General features: G+C 36.5%; 1 long non-coding RNA gene across 1 annotated transcript in view; it reads right to left on the bottom strand.

The window, feature by feature from the left end:
* Positions 1–5,213: 5,213 nt before the first annotated feature.
* The window catches only part of LOC132667386 (uncharacterized), a 210,738-nt gene continuing 197,840 nt past the window's right edge, over positions 5,214–18,111 (bottom strand). Inside the window, exons 2-3 of the long non-coding RNA XR_009605116.2 lie at positions 8,718–8,827; positions 5,214–5,351 (exon numbers count right to left, since the gene is read on the bottom strand). This is a non-coding gene — a long non-coding RNA (uncharacterized LOC132667386). The remainder of the gene's footprint in view (positions 5,352–8,717; positions 8,828–18,111) is intronic.

Below are 18,111 nucleotides of genomic sequence, written 5' to 3'. Positions count from 1 at the left end.
AAGGCAAGTGTTCTCCTCCCTGGGAACTTGGGAGCTCACCTCTGAAGCAGCGCGACACAATTCGAAATTTTTTGGCCTTATATTTTATTTATCTTAACATGCAGGAACACTGTTCAACACATTAAGAATACATTTGTGTCTGCTTTAATATAAAATTTATAATTGTATTTCTTATCATCAAGGAAACCTGATGTTCCAGGAAGGTGTGTGCTATGTGTATGGTGTGCTTTGCAGTATGACCCGGCATGTGCTGAATATGAGCACCCCAGTAAGGAGCTGAGCCCAGTCTTCAGTTTTAACAATCTCATTAAGTAAGCCTTTTCTTCCGTGATAACCAAAGACATACTGCAACAATAAAAAATATATTTGCTTCCTTAAGAAAGAGAGTATCTGCAATTCACACATGGGTTTCTCTCATGAAATAGTAAAAGAATTTTTTTAAATATGAAAAACCATAGAGCAGATGAAATGCTATCATGGTGAGGCTAGAGTGTGACTTTACGCTCCAAGCAAAAGTCTATGAGCTTAATGAAGCTAATGTTTCTACAGTGAACTGAGAAAATTTCCTCTTAATGGTTTTCTTCTTATTGTAACTTAAATTCATGTCAAGGATCCTCACATTTCCCTAAGGACACATGTTCAAGGTTTTGCCTTCAAACTTCATTGATATACAAACCCTCCTAAGCCCTATTGTGGGAATGCAAGCATCATATCTTGGCTTTCAAGAAAAAAGAAATCCTTGTACTATTTGCTCAAGTCTAAAACTGACATAAGATGCTTAGTCCTACAGTATCTGAATATAGTGTATTAAATGCTATTTATAAAAAGTAAAGCTATGCTAATGTGCCTATCTGCCCCCTACTGCTTAGCAGTATTAAAGATTAAAGCCAATTGTTTTGTAAACTGAAGAGGCTGTAATGGTTTCTTGGGAAGTGCTCCTTGTCAGCATTCCAGATAAGGTTGCTATTAAATTTTTGCCGCTATGGATGGCTGGCTTGGGTCATTATACACTTAAACTGAGTTGCTGTCATTGTAATATAATGACATGAAAGAGCCTTTGGCCTATAGCAATGTGGTGTACCTTTTAAAGAATGGGTACCACTACCAGATTTATAAGAATGGGTCTGTTCGCATTATAGTACCAAGCTGTTAGGTGTTTCAAAGTGATTTAGATGAAATGTCCAAAGAATTCTCATGTATATCAAAGACAAACAGCTGAGTTTTGCATTAACCTGCTTTCAATAATCATTGAAACTTATTGAGTGATTACAGGATGTAGCCGATTCATGGCTCTTTTTTCTGTCTTGTAATTTAATTATGTCTTTCTCTGAAGTGGGGATAGTCAAGAACCTGGATTTTTCCATAATCCTATAAATTACTTGTTCAGATTAAAGAATAGTCATCCTGATCTCTTCATTCTAAGCATGTTATTTGCCAATCCTCTTACAACTTGAGAAGGCTATACATTATTTTAATTCCTAAATGGGCCAAAGGTTAGTTTAAAAAAAAAAAAAAGATGAAGGACGACATCACATTTCTTAGGTTGAAGTATTCTTTCTTTCTAATACAAACAGAAAATTCCAACCACCACTTCTGTAAGGAGAAATATTTTCTCCCTCTTTTCCCAAATTTGTAACAACCCAGCTCACTAATTATGGAGAAGCAGGTTTGTCACACTTCAAACATACTTATTTATAAACATTACCTATATATTCAAAGTGTTTTCTCTTTCTCAACTTTTTAAAGGTATAAATAATTCCTTTTTCTTAAACTACATGTATACCAAATAGGAATATAATAATTTTGTTAATGTTTTAATATCAGACACTCAAAAACTGAATTTAAGAACTTAGCAGATGGAAAGATTTATACACAATGCAGATTTGGGCCATCTCCAATTCATGACAATATGAATGGCTTTGTTAAAACTACAAGTCAGCAATATTCAAATGTAAACCGGCATGACAATTTTTTTCATTTATAGCATTCTTGTAAAAAACTGAAAAACTCATGCATTTTGAATTGATCCAATAGCTCAAGAATGCCTGAAATTCTAATCATTATCCCTTTTCTGGGTCTTTAGCACTTCACACTCTCTGTTCTGCTTCTCTGGGAGAAACATTTTCCTCTCCAGTGTATCTTTATCTTCATCTGTGTGTTTCAAACTAGAGAGAGCGGACACTCTAATGCTTAGAGAGAGTTTGCTTTATTATGTGGCTCTATTGAGTCTAAAAATGCTACAATCACAAACAGCCCTCTGAAGATGCCTGTATACTCAAACAGATACATGATTTTTTCCCAGCAATGGAAAGCAATTTATAGCTTTTTCTATTGCTCCAGAAGTCCTTCAGAAAAATGGCACTTGCAAGAATAATGTTATAGCATGCAATCAAAGAAGACCTATCTTTAAAGATTAAGTGAGCTGTCCAGCAACCTGTAGCCATGACAACCAATGTTGGTCCATAAGCTCAGAAATGGTAGTGCCATTGGGAGCACATCCCATCAAGTGAATGGCAAATGGAGCACCTGGCTGGGGCATGATGCTGGAGAACGGACATTTGGGGTACAGTGTCCATCTTTGGGAGTAGAGCAAGGTGCATCATTCAGGTCTGCTCCAAGACCTTGTGTTGTTTCACCAATTCACCAGAGTAATTCTCTAGAAAAACATACACAGCTCCTGCAATGTAATCCAGTCTGCAGAATTTGGAACTCTGTACAGGGTTAGGAAAATGGGCAAATGCCAGACTTTTGTGTTTGGGGGGCTCTTTCCTTACCCTATGTCCCAATTATACCTTTAGAATTTAGGTTCCAAAGTGAATTATTTAGGCTTAGTGTTAAGGTTAGAGTCATAAGTTAGTGTCATAGCAATGAAATTAGTAGCCAAGTGGAGTTTTACACATGAGAAAGCTGCTCTTCGATAGTGGTATCAAGACTATGAAAACTTGGGAATCTGATTCCCATAGATTATTTTATTGCATTTTATTAATCAGCAAGCCCAACTTGAACTAGACACTTAGAAAGAAAATTGTACCAATATGGTTTCTGCTCTCAAGCAAGATACCAATGATGCATTATTTATGAAATGCAGCACAATGTAAAATTAGTTTGTCAGAAAATACTTCTAGAAAAAGATAAGAGCCTACACTGGAATAATAATAAAAATATCAGATACTTATATAACATCTACTGTTCTAAAAATTTTATGAATGTTAATTCATTTAATTCTTACAGCAACAATCTGGGGTAAATACTATTATTATCCCCAATTCACAGAGAGGGAAACTGAGACACAGATATGAATAAGGTCTCTCAGCCAGCAGTGGTGAAGCAGAAATTCAAGCTCCAGAGTTTGTGTTCTTAAACCTCTGCTATAAGTAGACAAAGATTGACAAGGAGGTAGGAGAAAAGATGAGACAGGAAAAGCGGGAAAAGAGATGATAAAGCCACAGGCCTGGTTAGAAATGAAGTCATCCTTATGGGGGACCATAAGAGATGACTGTGAATGGGCAAAAGATTGCCAGTCAATGGAGAATTTTGAATGTACTATTGAGAGTCCTTTGATCAGAACCGGGGGGGGGGGGTGGGGGGGGGGGAGTTACAGAGAGGGAAGGAGGCAAACCATAAGAGACTCTTAAATACTGAGAACAAACTGAGGGTTGATGGGGGGTGGGAGGGAGGGGAAAGTGGGTGATGGGCATTGAGTAGGGGAACCTGTTGGGATGAGCACTGGGTGTTTTATGGAAACCAGTTTGACAATAAATTTCATAAAATATATATATAAGAGAGTCCTTTGATCAGAAAGCTACTATGGGTCCTTGGGTATGTGGATAAGGTAATGTAAGAAAATATATTTTAGCATGGTAAATTATTATAAAGGAGGCTACTTTAATATAGCCAAAGATACAGACATTTTGTAAAACAACTTAGCTTTACTCTGCAAAGGCAAACATACATATACCCTCTGACTCAGCATTTCCACTTACAGTATAAATCCTAGAGAAACCCTTGCACATGAATATCAGCAGGTACATACAATATTTGTCCATAAAGCAAAATGCTTAAAACATAATTAAATGCTTTTTAACAGGAAAATGAAAAACTAAATTGTAGTATATTCACATAATGAAATATTATACAACAATGGAAAATGAATGAACTGCAGCTATACTCAAAAATATAGATGAATCTTAGTAACATTGATTTGAAGCAAAACTAGAAGTCCTCATATAAAATAGAAGGAAGGAAGGAAGGAAGGAAGGAAGGAAGGAAGGAAGGAAGGAAGAAAAGAAGGAAGGGAGGGAGGGAGGAAGGGAGAGAGGAAGGGCATTCACAATGATCCAGATAGGAAAGAAAAATAAAGGAAAGAATAAGGGGAATATAAGAGTGAAGGAAAGAAAATCAACAAAAAGGCTCTAGGATAATAGTGACAGTGGAAATGGATGTCATGAAATCTTTTGAAATCTTTGAAATGCTTTTGAAATCTTCTGATTCTAGTTCAGTCCTCTCTCTACCCTTCCACAATTAGTTTCCTTTAAAAGAATAACTCCTTGATCAAATCTTATGTTTCTATATTGCTTACAATACTGAACTCAGTATGAGGCAAATGGCATTTCCTCAAAAATTATAAAGGAAAATGAATATAATTGAGTGGAAAAGATACCCATATGACAGACAATACAGATGGGCCTCAGAAATGACTGTCTTCTCAGGGTGCCTGGGTGGCTCAGTTGGTTAGGCAACCGACTTCAGCCCAGGTCGTGATCTCATGGTTCGTGAGTTTGAGCCCCACATCGGGCTCTGTGCTGACAGCTCAGAGCCTGGAGCCTGCTTCTGATTCTGTGTCTCCCTTTCTCTGCACCTCCCCTGCTCATTCTCTGTCTCTCTCTGTCTCTCAAAAAATAAATAAACGTTAAAAAAATATTTTTTTAAAAAAGAAATGACTGTCTTCTCACTCAGAAATCCCTTCTACAACATTTCCTGACATTCTACTTCTGCTTGAATACATTCATTAATGAGAAGATCACTATTTTGAGATACCCTGTTCCATTGTCAAAGAACTGGAATTGCTACACCTTATAAAGGTCCCAAATTGAGGACTAGAAGTACTAGATCTCCTCTGTGGAATGTGAAAACCAAGTCTATTCCTTATCCCAGGACAGCCTTTCAAATGTTAAAGAAAAATATTAAATATTTGTAATTTACCTTTTTCCAAAATAAGCTTTCCTAGGCTTTAATAATGTGGTTTCCAGGCCCTTTACTTCCTGGCACCTTCTCACCCAGTGCTGTCCAGAACAACAGCACTCTCTTTAAAGCACAGTCCCCAGACATGAGCTCAGCTTTCCAGATGAGACCTGACCAATACAGAGTAGAAAGAACTTAATACAACTTGTCCTTAATCTGAAGTCAATACTTTTAAATTTGCCATATGTAAAGAGGTTGGCTTTGGCCTCATGAAGCAAGAAACCAGAGTTTAAGGATTAAAGGCAAAAATCTTTCCTTTTCTCACATGAATCTTTCCAAAGATATAAAAATAACAACATATGATATCTGCAAAGCACTTTAGAGTCCACTAAATGTCTTCATGTACATTATCACATTTAGTGACAGGCAGGTGTTAGTTATCCCCATTTTTCAGATGAAAAAAAACAAGGTCATGGAACAAGTGACAGAGCCAGAACAAGAGCTGACTCATTCACACCCTAAGTCCAGCACTCTTTCCATGGTAGCAATGCTGCTTCATATAATCAAATAATCATCAAATGGGTGACCTCCCTCTAAACAACCAACTAGGAGACAAATTTTGCAACAGAGCCCTAATATAGTAATGATTTTTAAATCAATAAGAAAAAGACTGGCAATCTGATAGAACAATAGACAATGAATTCGTCTGGCGGGTTCACAGAAAAAGAAATACAAATAGCCAACAAGCATGTTTTAAGATGCTCAGTTTGACTCATAGTTTTAGATTGCAAATTAAAACATCAGTAGGCTATCATTTTTCAGTAACCAAATGGGCAAAAAAATATTTTAAAACCTGATAATCCACATACTGGTGACAGTGTGGGAATAATAGAAACTTTTCTGTTGAATGAAAGAAGAAATTAATGCACTGGGAGTGAAAGTGCACTTTGGTACAAATTTTTGAAGGTCAATTTGGCAATAACTATTTAAATTTGAACATATTTGCCCTTTGACCTAGTAATTCCACTTTAAAGACTATGGCCTCAAGGCTTATCTAAGTGTGCAAAAATATTGGTCCAGGATGTTTTTTGTTGAATTACTACATTAGCAAGTCAATGGATACATTCTAAATATCTGTCCTTAAGGGATTATTAAATAAAGCACAGTACATCCATGCAATAGAGCACTGTGTGGCTATTAAAAAAGTGAGGTGTGTCAATTTTTAGCCATGGACACACATCCATGGTGTATTAAGTGAATAAAGGGGATTGCAAAATGATATATAACACGATTCCACTTGTAAAAAAAAAACCACACATATATGTAGTCATTTATATGTATAACTATTCATGTTGTGAATATACATATCCATACACCTGTTTAATAAAACAAAATGTTTGGGAGGACAGAATACATACCAAATCATCAACAATGACTATTTCTGGAAAATGGAATTCCATAATGTAAACGATTGGGAATAACAGGGGACTTCTACATTTCGGGCTTCTTGGATAATATACCATACTCAGGAAGAGTTCTGAAATATTTTGTAATGTCTAGAACATTACAAAAACTAGTATATAATGGGGTTTCCTTTTGTACTAAAAATTTATCAGTCCCATTACTTTTCATTTACTAAGTAACTACTTTTTGTCAGGCATTACACTAAGCACTACACACATCTTATTTAAAATAACTTGCACACTAAAACACGGATGAGTTAAGTATTAACATCCTTCATTACAATAAAAGTGTGGCCCAAACTTCTAATATTATAATCCATTGACTGCATGAGGGGATACACATACTTGGCCAACCGAAATTCTTTCTGGCCTGTATCTAATGATGGTAAGAGAAATCAAAATAGCAAAAATTCAGATTTTTAAGGGACCTCAAGAGAGATAAAGTTATCAAGTTCACAATCAATGGATGAAGAGACTTGTGTGTTAATATTTCCATTTCTTTGTCATTGAGGCCAAAAGTTGATCCCATGTTTCAAATGTCTTACATGCATCAGATGTTTTAGATTATATGTCACCATTTTCAAAAGGGTCTATGCAGTTGATGAGGTTCTCTGCAAAAAGGAAAGTTCCCTACAGAATTAACTTATTTTTCCATCAATCACCATCTAGAAAACATGCAAGGGACTTTGGATCCTGGAACACAATCAGGGCAAAAATTGTATGTATCAATTTTTGATAAAAATGATTATAGATGAGATAATGTTGGGGGAAGGAGCACAGAGAGAGAGAGAGAGAGAGAGAGGGAGAGAGGAAGAACATTTGAAATCATGTGTCTCAACCATTCATTTGTCTTTAAGGAAGAAAATGGGAGGAGTTGATATCAAGTGAAATCTCCCTTCAAATAGTTAGTAGAGGCTGCCATTTGAAAGGAGAGTTAAATGTTCTTTGTGCCATTTCAAAGTAAAGAACTAGAACCAATGGAAGCTAGAGAAAGATAGATTTCAGTTCAATACATGGGTAACTTTTTAATAAAATTGTCCACATGGAATGGACTGCCTCAGGAAGAGGTGAATTCGTCACCTTTTAAAGCTTAAGCACAATTAGAATGAACACTTGGTAGAATGCTACGGTAGACCTTTATGAATTGAATATTTCCTCAAATTAGATGACCTTTATGTTCCTTTGAATGGTTTTTTGCTCACTTATATTCTCTTATATACCATATTTTCTATTCAAAGATAGTAAAACATGTGGGAATCTGTGCATATACTAATCTAAAAATCAAAAGTAGAAAAACAAAGCAGAGAAATAAAAGCCAATGTTTACTGACTGCTTATTTTGTGCCAGGTACTATTCAAAGTCCTTATGTATTAACTCATTTAATGAGTAATTAACTCATGAGTATTAATTCATAAAATGAGGTAGTTCCTAACATGATCTTTATTATACAGATGAAGAAACTAATGTACAGAGAGGTTAAGAAACTTGACCGAGGTCACACAGCTACTAAATGGAGGAATCAGGATTCAAGTTTAATCTGTTTGGCTCCAAAGTCCATTTTCTTAACTCTATGCTAGTGACTAAGAGTGATGTTTACTGACTTAAAAACAGCTGAATATTTCATCAGTCAGAAATCTCCATAAAATATACATTCTTTGAAAAACTTTATCATAAGGATGAGTCAGATAAACCTTAAATTATCCAAATAGACACAAAATTCAAATTCAGTTTTATTTTCCAAGTCCCTAAGAACATTTACACAGGCCCACATAAAGAGAATGACTATCACTTCCCAAGTTAGAAGTGTAGTGTCTCCCATGTTTGGTTTAGGGGTGAAAGGACAAGAACATGGGCCTGAATACAATCTCTCAGTCCTGTCACCAGCACACTGTGAGACAGCGGGTGAGCCACCTGGCCACTCTTTGAATAAGAGCATGGGCCCCCAAAATTCCATTTAACCTGAAAAGACTCCATAAAGCATTTAACTGAGAATTGTTTGAGTAATATATATTTATGGCTTTTGGTTTTTTTTTTTTTTTTTACCCCGGACCTTCATATTTATTGGGATACTACCTTTCTCAGAGCTGGTAAGAAATATATAGGTCCCCTTCCTCATGATTCATCCTTTCTTCATGATCCATCAAGGTTTATTTTGGAGATCTTAGCTAGAAGTTTCATTTCCCCTACGAAAAAGAGAGATTAATTCACAGAGGTGATTATATTAACAAGGAATAACATGCTATGTAGCCAGTGAAAACACTTTTAAGGTCCAAGAGGAGCAAAACACAAAAGTAATCAACTATATAATCCCATAAATAACTTTAAAATTGCACTACATTACCAAAATTTTATTCATCCCATCAACCAGACATTATTACTTGCTAGTGTTTCTGTCTTTCTAACATCTCACTTCCTACTTTTCTGGTACACACATTTTGTGTGTGTGTGTGTGTGTGTGTGTGTGTGTGTGTAACTAACACATTAACAATTCACCGTATCAGATCGCACTAAACCAAACAAAACTAAAATTGAAAAAGCAAAAACAAAATGTATTTAATTTCTTATATATACTTTATTGTCCATATTTATTTATAATAGGCCTTGTTACAGATTATTTGAAACAGTTCTCAAGATTACTTCCACTAAAATAGAAATAAGTAAAAAAAATCAGGGTCTGGGAAATTATAAATTATGATAGAATATCAAAACCAAAAGAAAGATTAGACTTGCATATATATTCTATGCTATTATTAAAATTGAGCTAAAATTTTGTCTCCAAGCATCTGGGTAGCTTCTAAAAAATGGAGAAAGAAAATCAGATACGTGACTCTCTCTCTCTTTCTCTCTTTTTTTTTTCTTTTTTGTCATGTAAAAAGGAGAATTTAAAGAAGTTCAAAGATCTTTTTTCCAAAGGCCTTAAAACAAGGGACATTAGGGGATATAAAAGGCAATCTATTTAGTATCACCCCTACAGTATATGCCTAATAGGTTTTAGTTTTTAAAATTTTATTTTGTATAGCATTCCTCAGTGTAAGCCAGGACAGAATGTCAAACCGTAACTTAGTGAAAATTATTTTGCAGATGTTGAGGATGGGGAAGGGAGTAGAGGATTAAATTCAGACATATCTGGCTGCTCACTCTTATGACTACACCTATCTTTTTGAATGGATTCAGCAAGCCTTAATGGCTACTCATGGCAAGAAAATCCATCATGACAGCAAACTGACACAAATCCTTATAACCTAAGCAATGCACAGAAGCCTCTGAGAAAAGTTAGTCCTATGGTCTTCACAACATGGAGATGATGACCTGGGAATCTCACCCTGTGTCCCAGACTAATTGTGAAACCTTCCCTGAAGGCAGAGCTAACTCAGCCTTGTGTAATTTCACCCCTAATAACTATCTTCTTCATTTCTATGTCATTTCTCTCATTATAATATCACTAATAGGAACAGGTGTCTTCACGGCTGTATAAGACAGTCTCAGGCAGCCTTTGATTTATTTGGCTGACTCCGATTTATCTTACTATTGTGATCTCCAAAATATGGACATTTCTCTTTGGCATCTTGTCTTACTGAATGGCCTGTGTTTTTTAAAATCACTGTCTTGTATTTATTTTTATGTACCAAACTTTATATTTCTCTGCTCCAGTTCAGATTTTTTTATCACAAATATGATTCCACATTTTCCAACCTTTTACATATCTTTCTTAATATTTTCTCTTTCACTTCTGTATTTCTACCACAGTCTTCTCTACTGATATTCCCCACTTGAGACATAAAAAAATAGAAGTTTTTTTCAAAGTTTGCTCTATTTTACTCTAGTTTGTGAGTGTTAATTTTATTATTATCTAAGCTTAAATGTAAGATTTTTATAATTTGTATTAATGTATAATTGGTACATCCCCACCCCACCCACTCAGGTTCTCTGGGAGGCATGGAATGCCCCCAACCCTACAAAGAACTTCAGCATTGGGGCGCCTGGGTGGCTCAGTCGGTTAAGCGTCCGACTTCAGCTCAGGTCACGATCTCGCGGTCCGTGAGTTCGAGCCCCGCGTCAGGCTCTGGGCTGATGGCTCAGAGCCTGGAGCCTGTTTCTAATTCTGTGTCTCCCTCTCTCTCTGCCCCTCCCCCGTTCATGCTCTGTCTCTCTCTGTCTCAAAAATAAATAAACGTTAAAAAAAAATTAAAAAAAAAAAATAACTTCAGCATTTAATATGTTTGCATCCAGATCACCCCTTTAAGTTCATCCTTGGTGATCAGTGCAATAAAGAACTACCCAAGTAAGTACTTTCCAGGGCAGAGATGGCCTCTTGGCATGGGTCTGTCAAGCAGTATTCCCAGAGGCCCTTAAGAACTCCTCAAGCCCCATCTGCTCATTGCTCAGTTGTAAAATACATTTACGTGATTGCTCATATGTTAATGTTTCTTAAGTGAGAAGGTCTTTTATTTGTTGGGACATCAAATACAATATTTATTTTTAAAACCTGTTATTAAATCTTCAGTGAAATTTACAATTAACAGCATCTTAGATCCCAGGAAATATGACAGTAGACTTTATACCATTCCTTTAGAAACAGTGAGTTAAGGGGCGCCTGGGTGGCGCAGTCGGTTAAGCGTCCGACTTCAGCCAGGTCACGATCTCGCGGTCCGTGAGTTCGAGCCCCGCGTCGGGCTCTGGGCTGATGGCTCGGAGCCTGGAGCCTGTTTCCGATTCTGTGTCTCCCTCTCTCTCTGCCCCTCCCCCGTTCATGCTCTGTCTCTCTCTGTCCCAAAAATAAATAAAAAACGTTGAAAAAAAAAAAAAAAAAAAAAAAAGAAACAGTGAGTTAATAGGACCAGTCATATATTGAAGCCTTTCCTGGTGCATGACAGTTAAACCATACCAACTACTTTATGATGTATGGTCATGCTTCCATATCTCCCAGAAGTCTAATAATTATAAATAACTTCAAAAAATAATAAAAAGGGGGTAGAATACAGCCTCACTTTGTGCGCTTGTGAATTGTTCTCTGGTCTATAGAAGACCATTCGTACCTACATGGATTCTTGACATAATGTTAAGACACCAGGTTTGTACAAGCATTGGTAACTGCAGATGCATATCATGACATTTAACTCTGTTCAGACAAGCAAGGACTTGCTCATAGTCCTGTGATTACTGTGAACTTTCTTATTAGGCAATAATAAATTTAAGGGTGATAGGAGATTATCCTACAACCTGTTTGTTCCATATATATAGACCTGAAAAATTCAAAAAAAGAAATTCTCATTAAATTTGGATAGGAATGTCCAATAAAATATACACTGTAAGGGATGTAGAATGTTGCCTTTTAAAAGATGACAGAAATTTAAATCCAAACTACTCAAATAGAATCTTGCACATAGAATTTGACAAAGGAAGCCTTGAACAGACTTTGAACAATTTTGATGATCAAAAAAAAATTTACCTTGTACATTTTTAAAGCTTATTTATTTATTTTGAGAGAGAGAGCATAAGTGGGGGAGGAACAAAAACAGAGAGAGAGAGAGAGAGAATCCCAATCAGGCTCCACACTGTTAGCACAGGCCCAAGGCAGGGCTTGAACTCACAAACCGTGAGATCATGACCTGAGCTGAAATCAAGAGTCAGATGCTTAACCAACTGAGCCACCCAGGTGCCCTTACCTTGTACTTTTTATTTTATCTTTATTTGTATTTTAATGTTTATTTATTTTTGAGAGCAGAGAGAGACACAGAGACAGAATCGGAAGCAGGCTGCAGGCTCAGAGCTGTCAGCACAGACCCCAACACGGAATCATGAGCCCTGGGAATCATGACCTGAGCTGAAGCCAGACACTAAACCAATTGAGCCACCCAGGTGCCCCTACCTTGTGCTTTTTAAATGGAGCCTTTCAATGAATATTTTTATGGTGGACATAGTAGATGCACTTGGTTACATATTTAAATTATCAAAAAATGCAAAGATAAAACTGCTTTTAAAACATGTCATTCTCATTAAAGATCATTATAATGCATAATGCATATGTGGCTAATTCAAACTAAATTTCTTTGAATGGAGAATGAGACAGCACAACTGAAGCAAAGTTTGAGTTAGTTTATATCTTACAGTATATGTCTTAGGGAAGAAATCACCATCGCAAAACTAAATACAATAAACATTTTTCAAACATTTACCAAATATAAGACACTATGCTAAACATTTTACATAATTTAGGTTATAAAAATCCTTACCAATGCTCCCAAGCAGATATTTTATTATTTCCATTTTACTGTTATTATTCCCATTTTATAGGTGATGAAACTAAAGTTGAAAAAGGAGGTAGTTTGCTCAGCAAATAAGTGAAAAGGCAAAGTTTCAGACCCATAGGATTGGGCCCCAGAGCCTCTGTCTTGACCACTACACTGTTGAGAACATTGGGCATTCTGCTGGGCAAGTTTTCTATGTAAATCCCCCAAGTTAGGTGTCTCCACAGTTCCAGGGTGAATGGAAAACTCTTTCACCTTCAAGACTGGTCCTCTGATTTGCACACATACAGCTCTTTTACATTCTGAGAAGGGAGACTCATATGTAATCCTGAAACTAAAACTTTTTTCTCCTACTGGATTTAATTCCAAAGATATAATAACTACTATGATTAAATATCTCAGTGGCTTCACATATTTCGATTTAGAATGTCATATGGCTACAGTCCTTAATTCTACTATAAGTGCCCTTCCCTTTCAGGTTAACTGCATGCCAATTAAATACTCTGCACAAAGGCAAGGTGACTCTGGAGGGAAACATGCAATTATGTAGTCTCCAAGTAGTAATTATCTAAAATTAATTGATGTTTTATGGGAGTTTTGATCATAATAAACAATATTTACAATTGCAATTCAATTCCAAGATATCTTCTTACTCTGCTTAGCCATCCAGCTATCTGTTCAGTCATGTCTTCTCATGTTTGGGAAACATATATGACTTATGGTACAGTTAAATGAATGTTTTATTAATTCCAAAGGGAGCTCTTTGAACAGGAAAGATATGCAATGGTGTGGAAGAAAGAACACTGTAGAACCCAAGGGTACTTAAGAAAAAACAACTGGCCTTCCAAGTGTCCACTTGGGTTAACATTTCTGACTTTCATTGTAAAGTCTACTGTTGTTATTTGTATAACCTCATCAGGAAAATTAAAGATTCATTTCCCACACTTTTCTCCAATCCTCCATCCTCTGTCTGCCATCAAAAGATAAGAGATCTAAGATTTTGTCCCATTTGAACGAGTCAACTCAGCCATTTTTCAAGTCTCTCAGGATAGTGATTTGCCTGTGTTCCCTTTTTCCCACTAAAATAGAAACTTTTGAAAGTGCAGGCTGGGGCTTATTATCAAAGATCCTTTGTAGTTATTAGGCACAAGAAATTTGTGTCTCTGATGCCTATCACATATTTAATAAGAAGACATAATTACTGCAAATGGTCCCCTGCTTGAAACCAGTGACCATTCCTATTACATACTTCTTTTTGAAATAACCATTTGTGTTGAAAACATCACCCAAGGAGCATTTACAGAACACTCACTGGTGACAATGCACCAAGATAAGTGTGTGATCAAATGATACTTGTCTGGGTTTCTGACATTCTCTGCTTTAAGAAGGACAGAGAGCATTAACACCGACAGACATGAAAATATATGATGGATAAGCTTATGTTAAATTCCACTCTGAGTTCCGCATTCCTAGGAAATGCTTATTTGGTTTTCATACCCTAGAAAGAAAGTGCATTCATTTAGCATGTTGAGATTGGGTTCAATCTAATTGAGAAAGTTTTCAGTGTTGATGTTTCACTATTGAAGAATCTCCCCCAGCTCTTCCTTCAAAGGGTTGCACCCATTCTGAATCAGACAGAAAAGCTTTCACCATTATTCTTTGGAGGAAATAGTCTTTGGTTGATATTCCTCTCTCAATCACACCTGTCCTCACTTTCCCACATCAGCTTTCTTCACAATCAGCGCATTACTGTTTATTCTCCCTATTCTCTGTCTCTACATCCTCTGACCCCCTTCTCCTACAGGTTTTAAAGTGAAGGAGACCACACTCCCACTCAGAACCCCAGAGCAGGGAAATTACAGAGCTGTCACAGCTCAGCAGTGGGACCACCAAGCACCTTGGAGTCTAAAGAATAAATGGAAATCCAGTATATATTTTAATGAGTCACTGCATTTGACCATGAAATAAATATCTCCCAATGAAAGAAATGGATATCTGTATATGTGAGTAAAGGGTCAGTCATCATTGCTTCCAGGGTGTCACTTTGGTGAAGGTTAAAGAGATTATACATTAGTGGCTACATTAAATCAATAGATATTTTTAAGCAGGCATTTATACTTCACAATTATTGGAAAGAATGAATGGATGGATAATGTAGAAAAATACCTATCAGCAATAATCTGTAATAAAATTGGTATTCGCAGTAGCCTACAAAACAATAAAAAATTTATTAGAATGCCAGAGATTCTTCATGCAGCCTACCATGCCTCAAACTTTGCTGTGGAATTGCTTATTCTTTAAAGTGAAGGGAGTTGGGGCACCTGGGTGGCTCAGCAGGTTAAGCCTCTGACTTCAGCTCCGATCATGATCTTGCGGTTCCTGAGCTCAAGCCCCATGATGGGATCTGCACTGACAGTGTGGAGCCTGCTTGGGATTCTCTCTCTCCATCTCCCCCTGTCCCTGCTCCCCACCCCCCAATAAATAAGTAAACTTTAAAGAAAATAAATAAAGTGAAGGGAGTTGCTGAAGTCTTTGACCTCAGAAATGAAACGTGACAAATAATTGATAATTTCACACATCCAGAAATGTAATAATTAAGTGATTATATATCCATGATTCTCTGGTAAGCATCCTTTCCAGCTGTTGACCTAGTAGTACTTTGAGGATCTGTAACTAATTCCAGAATGATTAGTGTGTGGTCCCTGCATCATAAGTATTATCCAGTCCTTAAGTTTATAGGGAGAAAGGCTTAGCTGATCCAATATCACCATCCCAGCCTAATACAATCTCTCAAAACTCCCTTCTCTTTGCACAGCACAAATCACTGTTCCTCCCCAGATTGGGTTTGCTAAAACATCCTGAATTCAGACAAATATGCAAATTCCCTAGAAAGATTTTTTCAAAGGTCTATATGGGGGCTAGTAGGAATTTTCAATGAAAAGATACAGATTAAATAGATCAATCGATTGACTAACTGATTGATTAATGTGGTTCTTGCCCCTTCTTCAGGGAAAGAGATCTTGGCTTTAATCATCTAATCTGGTCTTAGAAATCACTTTAAAAAGAAGCCCAAGAAAATCATATTATGTTAAAAAAATTCTATTTTCTTCAAGCACAAATATCAATACTACCATCCCAAGCAACCACATTCAATTTTCCAAAATACTAGTAAAATTTTACCAGTGCTTTGGGTTCTCCTGACCCAACTCAAAGGGAAGATTTGCATAAAAACTAGTCCAAAGTTATAAGTAAAATATTATACATTTTTCTAATGTATTATTAATTAGAAAACTATTAAACATTTCCCATTATTTGATTTCTTTGAACAGTGGAACAAAGAACTCAGAATTTTGCTTTTCATATTTTTCTTCATAAATGATCTAATTAATATTATGTCTCTGGGCAGTATAATTTCATAAACCAACCTCCAAAAAGAAACACCTGCTCTTTTTCCTGAGCTCTCAAGAATGCAATCAACATCCACTTTATAAGAATGACGGTATTAATAAATGAAACTACAAAATTGCATCACCCACTGGGAGCAATACATTGCCCTGCGAAGTTATTCTACAAATGAAGAACCAAAGGGCAGTCAGCCTTCAGTGCCAGAGGAGAGTTCTGAGGAGAGCCACATGGAAGAGAAATTTGCAGCCCAAATGGTTATCAGAAATATCTGAAGGACAATGAAAATGTATAAAATCTGAGTACCTCTAGTAGACTCACTGACTCAGATTCTCAAGAGGTTAACCCAGGAATACAAAGTTTATAATAGCTGCTCAGTGATTCTGATGACCTACAGTTAGGGAACCCATTAATCCAGGACAGTGTTTCTCAAAGTGTGGTCCCCAAACAGCAGCATCGACATTAGAATTGTGATTCACTGGGCTTCACCCTAGACCTCCTGAACCCAAACACTGTGGGTAGGGCCCAGAAAGCCACCTGAGCTTTAGCAAGGTGATTTAGCAATCACCTTCAGGTGATTAGGATGCAGCTGAAGTTTGAGAACCACTGACGTAGAGAATTTAAATTAAGCCACAACCTAAAAAAAGAACCAAAGTATTTCATCCTTATGTGGTCCTTTTGCAATCTGAAGACAACTTAAAACCAACTAATTTAACTTTCTAGGGATTCTGATAGCAATTATTTTTGGAGGGAGCAAACAGTGTAGGACTGTACTATATATGACTGTGGGAAAGAAAGGACACCTAAAGCTACATTGCCCGTGCTTAGATTTCATGCCCCAAAATAGGCAAATTCTGCATGTGACAGAGAATGTATTGAACATGAGTAATTGAGGAACTTCTGTTTCCTGACATTTGCAGAGACATTTTAAAGAGCTGATAACAATATGTCCTAGGTTAAAGAAATGAACTTAATTTGTTTTATGTATGTGAGTTTTTACCCACTAAACAGTAAAAAAATATATATTTTTTATGATGCTTTGTGTATTCATCCTTCTTCCCACTCACTTCTGTTCCTGCAGGTATTATACATCTATCTTCCTAAATGGCACCCCAAATCTTCCTCTCTGACCCTTGTAACTTTGGATATTTCTCTAAGAATCTGAGACTCTAGAGCAGTATTTCTCAATTTATTTTCATTTTCACACCTCTTTTGAAAGAGATATTTTTAAACATGTTTTCCTAATCTCATGATATACCACAGATATACTATATAGCTATTTCTGTACTGCATGTATATCTGTGGTTTATCTATAAAAGGAGTAGTACTTTTCTCACCCCTCCCAAGAACTAATTTGCATCACCTTGGAAATAATATCACCCTTGTTGAGAACACACCCTTTATAGTTATAAGTACAATTTTGTTCTGATATGCTAGATGTAAGAGATGTTATATTTATTTCTCAAAATCAAAAAATCAAGAAATCAAAACCATCGATTGTTATTACCTGGGGGCACACCCACATTAGAACTGGTACACAATGCTGGAAAACTGCAGGGGGACCTTGGATTTCAGCCCATCATTGCTGACACCGAGATGCTCTTGGCCCTATCGCCTCCAAAGGATTTCAGGGAGCTGAAGCAGGAAGTGTCTCTTCCTTCCCACTGCCTGCCAAAATGCAAGCACAAAGCACTCACACTCCAGCTATTTCTACTGTTGAGTTGAGCTACTTTTCTGCTCCCTTAATCCTATGAGTCACCTCTTTATTAACCCAGCTCCTCCTTCACTGAACCCAGACTTTAAAAAACAAAAGCCTT

The sequence above is a fragment of the Panthera onca genome, chromosome B2, assembly GCF_046562875.1.
Source record: "Panthera onca isolate mPanOnc1 chromosome B2, mPanOnc1 haplotype 2, whole genome shotgun sequence".
In the NCBI taxonomy this organism is placed as follows: domain Eukaryota; kingdom Metazoa; phylum Chordata; class Mammalia; order Carnivora; family Felidae; genus Panthera; species Panthera onca.
This window is presented reverse-complemented; position numbering and strand designations above follow the sequence as displayed.